Genomic DNA, 8,023 nt, shown 5'->3' with positions numbered 1-8,023 from the left:
TTGCACCTTTCCATCTACACCTCGCTTTCACTTATAGATTCACTTACACCCTATAGGTCTTACCCCATCAAGTGGATCCACAAGCTCCCAGACATTATTGAAGTACATAGACTCCATCTTCTTGTTCATGGCTTTAATCCATACATCTTTGTCAACATCCTCTATTGCTTTCTTAAAACACAATGGATCCTCGACCCCATTATTAGAAATGACGTCTGGGCTTTAGTCAAACCCATGTAGTGATCCGGTGGGTTCATAACCCTACCACTACATCGAGGCAGTCTCAACTCTTGAGCTGGTTGACTAGATGTACCGACCTCAACAACTCTTGTTGATCTGTCAGTGTTTTCAACAACTCTTGTTGAACTCTCAGTAGTCTCAGTTTCACTAGAAATCTCATGTAAAACAAGCTTACTTCGTGGCTTATGATCCCTGATGTGGTCTTCTTCCAAGAAGATAGCATTTGTAGAAACAAACACTTTATTCTCACTCGGATCATAGAAGTATCCACCCCTTGTTTCTTTGGGGTAACCTACAAAGAGTCAAAATTTCGAACGCGGTTCCAACGTCTTCGGGTTAGTCACAAACACACATGCTCGACACCCCCAAATCCTAAAGTGGCGTAAATTACCTTTATAGCCTCTCCACAGCTCAAAAGCTGTTTCAGAAACACTTTTCGAGGGAAAGTTGTTCAGAATATAGCAAGTAGTCTCCACTACAAAACCCCAAAACGAGTCTGGAAGATGAGCATAACTCATCATAGACTGAACCATGTCTAATAAGGTTCTGTTTCTCCTTTCTGATACACCATCCTGCTGAGGTGTACCTGGGGCCGATAGTTGGGATGCAATCCCATATTCTATCATATAGTTTTGGAATTGGAGGTCCATATACTCTCCACCATGATCAGATCGTAGTGTTTTTATCTTCTTACCTAACAAGTTTTCAACTTCAGCCTTATACTCCTTGAACTGTTCAAGGGATTCAGACTTACGTTGCATTAGGTAGAGATACTCATACCTTGAATATTCATCTATGAAAGAGATGAAATATTTATACCCACCTCGAGCTCTAACACTCATCGGACCATTGAGGTCAGAATGTACAAGCTCCAAGGCTTCCTTGGCTCTATAACCTTTTCTAGTGAAAGGTCGTTTGGTCATCTTGCCTTCGAGGCATGATTCACACACCGACAAGGAGTTTTCTTCTAAACTCTTTAGACGTCCACTTTTCACAAACTTCTCAGTCCTATTGAGGTTGATGTGACCTAACCTTAAATGCCAAAGATGGGTGTTTTCCTTAGGAGAAATCTTTGGTCTTTTAGCTATTGTCGCTGTACTGAAAATTTCAGTGTTAAACAAGGCTTTTATGACTAACGACCTTAGTACATATAAGTTACTTTCCATTGAACCAAAACCAATCTCCATCCCTTCTTGAAAATAAACACTTTATTCTCAGAAAAGGAGATGGCATACCCTTGTTCAATGAGACAAGAAACCGATATTAAGTTCCTCTTGATATGAGGAACTACGAAAACATTATCTAGTAACAGATAACATTTCCTGTCCAAAAATAACTTCAGCCTACCTACAACAACAACTAAAATAACCTCATCAGTACCGACTCGAAGAGTCATCTTTCCTGTGCAACGTTTAACAGGAACTAAATCCTTGGTAAGAGGAACTGACGTGATTAGTATCACCTGAATCAAGGATCCAGACAGAATCATCATTCTCTACCAAACATGTCTCCAGGACGAATAAATCAGATTTATTGTCTTTAGACATCCTCTTCTTTTGAAGAGTAGTGGGATCAGTATCAGAACCTAAATAAGCTCCAAGTTCCATTTCAGGGAACACTTCTCGTCCATGAACTTCAACAAAGTCAACAACAATTGTTTTCTCTTCCTAGAGTTTAACTTGGGAACTGACATTACTAGTGTTGTCATCCATCCCTTTGTGCTCAAAAAGTAAGAACTGACGTTCAAAAAAATCTTGCATCGAGTCTATGATCTCACGTGCAATGACCATGTTCTCAACTCTTTTGTCTAAAACATCAGGTATGCTAGCCAAAATGTGAAGTCGGACCAATAAATTAGCCTTTATCTACACCTCATATGCATTACGAACACTTCGTAGTGCATCAAGGGTCGAGACTTGAGGACACTCCTCAACCATGACAAATTCGAGGTTGTTTGCCATGAAATACGTTTTACAAGACTCTTTCCACTGTATGTAACCGGTCAAATAAGAGGCATTACACGGGAAATCAAACATGTTGCTGAAAACAAAAACACATTGACCTACATTAGGTTTTAAGAAAATACCCATTGAAAAAAAAAAACAACATCCAATAAGGTTTAGCAAAACTAACATGAACCTCGAGTGGCATCTAGTTTCGCAATGACGCTTCAAAGGTTTACGACAAAAGCCGCCGAAGGGAGGTCAATTATCCCTCCTCTGAATTGAAAAATTCTCAAACGGTCAATAATACCAGAACAACTCTTGCTCTTATAACGACTAGCCATCATTGATTTGGTCAAGAAATCATTAACTTGCTTAACAACTTCCCGTAAGTGTGACCCGCCATTTTAGGCCCTAGAGATCTGCCCCAAGCAGCCAATCTGAAGGGAAAAAATTCGATTGGGCAAAACCTAAAGTGACCCTAGTCATTTCTAGAGTTCACCTTGAACTTGACCAACTGCATAAAAACCCATCTGAAGGGGGACACTCCCAGGGCACCACGAGGGAGTATAAAATGATCTCACGATGTGAACCAATGACAGAGACCAAAGGACGTGTTGACACATGCCCTTCACCCACTTACTATAAACACTCTTTCTGTCCACCTTGATATTGACTCATGAAAACACCATCCGAAGGGGGATGCTCTCCGGGCACCACGAGGCCAAGCATGAATCTCACGGCGTGAACATTTAGGGGGAAACGTGAGTGGAACCATTGGCATATTAGATACATCTCTTCCTCCCACTTAGAAAAAACACGACTAAGAATTTTAACTAAGTGATTTTTTAGGTTTGCCCAAGAGTAACTTTTACCTTGGATTGTTAAACGACTTCTTATCATCATCCATTAAACTCTTTAACGGAGTCTTTGACCAACTATCGCATGCTTGTAGAAAATCTATCTAATTCACCTTTCCAGGTAGGTTCCTAGGTAGGGGTGTTCTGTTTCCGTCAGCTTAAGTACCCTAGCCTAGACAGAACCCACCTTAGACAAAAGTTCCCTTATAGATAGATGTAATACATTTTAATCTTTTATGCCAATCAATTTAATCATATTAAATCGATTTAAAAAGATTAAACTAGGTTGCTAATCCCATTAGGACCTTTGAACTTAGGTCTATCTTAATCCAATTTTAAAACCCTTTTAAAAACATGACTTTACCCTAAGTCCACATGCAACTCTTTCTTATTGATTTTAGTTCTAATTTCTATCATAACTCTTATAACAGAAACAACCAAAACCAACCATAACACGAAGCAAACACATAAAAGGCATTCATAACTCTTATAAACAGCCTAAGTGTCATGCTCCATGCATTGTTCATTCATTGCTACTTTTTATATAACTTTTATACAAATAAGCAATGAACCAAGAAAAACATGCTTCCATTCAGCCTTATACTATAATGCTTATAATATAAAGTCGATGCATGAATATGCTTAGTGCATGCACAAATATAACTCTTATATTTATGATGCATGCACATGCTTTCTTGTAATTTCATGCCATATTTTAACATTTATAATACATGATGTATGAATAATTGCACAACCTAAGGTGGGTTTCAAATCTATATGTCAAACACTTTGCCATATAAACCACATACATCTCATGTATAATAAACAAATGTTGATGAATTGGGAAAAATTGCCTCAAATCCTCAAAAAACTAAAGCTAACTATTACAAATGTAAAGAGTCACCGGTTTAAATAGGCGAACTGGGTTTTGAACCATCCGAGCGAAATCCGTGTCTCCACTGATCGTGTACCAAAACTTCTCCGCGATTCTCTACACGAAAGAGTAAATGCTTTACCCAATCGTTTACCTGCGCTTCTAGAGTTAAACGATCGTTTAGCAATGATCATATACCTTTTACTATTCAATGAAGCACAAGGTACGCGATCGTGTAGCGCGCTCCGCAACACTAGCCTTATACGATCATTTAAACGACTATGATGCGGTGAAGCACTATCGTCTAAACGATCGCTGAGCGAGTTCCTTCGTATCGTATACCACGTGATCATGTAGTTAGTGACTATGCGATGAGCATGCTAACTACATGATCGTTTAGCCCACACCTTTTTCTAAACGATGAGAATCAAATGCTCCCACTCGATCGTTTACCTCCAACGTCTTATGCGATCGGGCAACCAACGCTATGCATAGAGCAAACACTTTACCCTATCGTTTAGCATTAGCTAAACGATTGTATAGAAAAATATACACGATCATTTAGACAAATCACAACGATCGTTTACCTGAGGCTAAATGACACAACCAACTTTTGGTCTTCTTCTTCGCTGAGAACCGCATCTCCATGATTGGAAACTTCATGTCGAACGACTCGACTAACTCAAACACTTTGAATTATAGACTCGATTGCATGTTAATTATGCCCAAAAACACAGGGGCCCTTACAAATTAACACTTTATGATTTAAAGAAAGCTTTAAACAAAGGCAATTAAACCCGTAAACATTCATCAACGCCATCCACAAATGCATTTAACAATTAAACGCAATGTAGAAAACCCACCATGACTGTAAAAGAAGTTCAAAATAGAAGTGAAATTTGGAATATCAGAACAACCTGGCTCTGATACCAATTGAAGGAAATCGGACACGAGGATTTCCATGAGCAGCAGATGATCATTCAAAATTCCATTCGTATTTGAACAAGCACAATTACAATTACACAAATAGAAACTAATCGGTCATGCACAAAACTAAATTATAGCATACTTCACAAAGATCAAGGAATAGAATTCACATACCTTTGATGACTAATCTTCAACACCCTTGATCACGAACGCTCGAACAATTAGGAAGACTGCAAACTCGAACGCTCGAACACTATGATCGTTACATTGCACGAACACAGCGACCATGAACAAAGTGAACGACCTCCAATAAACCTCGATAATGTCGAGTTGAGTACGAAACCACCACAATGGGTACCTTGGTATTCTCGGTGTGAGAATCCAGAAGTGTGGGCTCTATGTGGACTTGGTTAGAGAACGAGACTAGAGAAAGAACAATTGTGTAAACGATTGAGCAACTGGGAGATGATAAGGTCTATCATATAGACGATGCCCAATCCTTTATAAGAAGCTCCGCGATCGTTTAGCAAAGGCGCCGTGATCGTTTAGCTATCGGCCAGCTGAGTGAACTATCATGTACTATCACGTACTATCACTCCATGATCGTCTATTCTCTCTTCAGCCGTCGTTTAGTAAATCGTATTTACTTGACAGCCACTGTGAGAACTTCCGAGAATAAAAACTCTCAAATTATCATCTACTACAAAATTTAGGAAAACATTTTTCCTTTTATCTCACGGTTACCATGAAACCAGCAATAACCTCCCACTCAATTGTTTATTAGAGAAACAGAGATAATTATCCAATAATTAATATAATTATAAATATTCATGATAACCAACATATCATACTATATTTATAACCTATAGTTTTAATATTATATCTCATGAGACATATAAACCATAGCTATTTTTCTACTTCATGGTCCTTAATGTAAATCTCATTTACATTTATCCTTCTCTTGATGTATCTCATACACCACACTGATCATATCATATATAATCGAAATACCTCTTGTCAATTTGAACATTTCAAATCAACACTAAGAACTGATTCTCATCTTTAATCTATTGAGCTACCAAGGGGACCTTATGGACCTATAGCTCGAAGCTTCAACGATACGTGAATAACTGACTAAACTATTTAGTCACGGGATCCATCATCCGTTAACTGCCAGGCACTCTACTAAAGACCGATAGTTGAACTCTCCTTACTAAAGATATATCATGTGTCCATATCAACCAACCAACAGTGCGATAACCCTTCACAGATCGCTCGTAAGTACAGCTTGGCCAATAACCATTATACCCCTGTAGTTACATTTAATTCCTTAAATACCACTATTCCCTCTAATGAACATAAGTCATAGTTCTACTATGACTGAGTCCTCTCTTCCAAAGAGAAGCTGTGGCCACTATGTTCAGCCCTTAAAGGACCAATCTATCTACTTACCTCTGCTTTAAGGAAGAAGTGAATTCCATCTTGTGTAACTGAGTTCCAAGCTCCAAAATCAGACAAGTCCCCAAAAAGGTAGGCATGTTGAGTTGGCAATCTGGCCACTCTCACCCATACTAATCAAAGGACCACCTTCAAAGGTAGAAGTTCCCAAAACACTCAAGATTGAGGTCATGTCACCTATGGTTGTTTAGGTGAGATGTAAGTCTCCAGTATAAACGTTGTTATATACATGCTTAAGTGACTAGTCATCTCGTGGTTTGGTCTTATACAAACTCTTTGTATAGGACACTTCTGCTTTCCTGTCTCCACATGAATGGTCAAGAGATACCATCTGTAGTAGTTCACAACACTTGCAAACCTCTACAAAGCGAGTCGTATCCGTAGTGTCACCAGGATCAGGAATCCCTCCTTAATCCTTATACTATAGACCTATTTAGGTTATCACTTAAGGCATGATCCAATTGTATATCTCATATACATGCTTAAGTTTACATACAATGACCATGGAGCTTTGTTTATTAGATATGAGTAAATGCCAAATGAAATAGCTCTTATTTTATTCATAACAATGTGTATAGATTACAAACTACGAGACTCTGGGATAATTAGGACACCAAGCCCAACACATTCATCCCATGTATATTTACACTAACAGTTGATGGATCGGGATAGGACCTCTAGATTGTGAAAATAAAAGGCTATCTATTACATAATCTTAAGTCATTTGGTTCGAAACAGGTGAAGAGGCCTTGAACTGCCGAACCGAACCACCCTTCAATGAACCATCTTGCAGTGATCATGTAGCAAGCAACTGAGCAATCTTATAGGAAAGACTGCACGATCGTGTAGCAAGAAACTATGCGATCTTGTAACAAATGCTACACGATCATGTAGCAAAAGCTACAAGATCGTATAACAAAGCTATACGATCTCGTAGTACTGCTTTGTCTTCTCCTTCGAAACAATGCTCTTTCGGGAACAACACGAGCAAATCAAACTTACAAATTACAGACTCTATAGCCAGATTAATGCCCAAAAACGTAAAGGCATTTACAAACCAAATTTGTAAATAAATAATGCCTTAAACAGAGCGTTCTATTCCAAAACATCCATCAACAAATTACATCCACAACCATTCATCACATGAAATAGAATGCAGATTATAAAATCCACCATTACTGTAAAACACGATTCAATAAAAGAATGGAATTTGGAATAAGAAATCTACAACTTGGCTTTGATACCAATTGAAGTAACTCAATGGGGGAGAGAACCTTGAGCGGAAGCGGATCGATCAAATTTCATTTTTCATTGAATACAAATTTTACAGTAAACATGAAACAAGATATGCATTTAATTATAAATTACAACATGTTAATGAAAAGGTTTCAGAAACCTCACCTTCAAAGATATTTTCTTCACAATTTTCCTCGAACAACACCAATAACCTCTTGAAGCCTTTCTCCAAGAAAAAACCTCGAACAAGAATGAACAATACCACAAATATTTCCTCGATATTCTCAGGGTGAGAACCTAGGAGCGGTCGACTCTAGCTATTTTGGTTTTGAGGGAAAACTTGATGTTGAGGAGGAAGGATTGAGAATGATCTCAAAACTCAAACACACAGAACTCTTCTGTTTTTCACTATCTCAATCGATCAACAGGCTTAGTAAGAAGGAGAAGAAGAAACTCTTTCTTTTCTACTTGCCAACAATAACCTC

The sequence above is a fragment of the Benincasa hispida genome, chromosome 3, assembly GCF_027475165.1.
Source record: "Benincasa hispida cultivar pf3 chromosome 3, pf3_genome.v1.1, whole genome shotgun sequence".
NCBI classification, from domain to species: domain Eukaryota; kingdom Viridiplantae; phylum Streptophyta; class Magnoliopsida; order Cucurbitales; family Cucurbitaceae; genus Benincasa; species Benincasa hispida.
Note: the sequence above shows the minus strand (reverse complement) of the source record.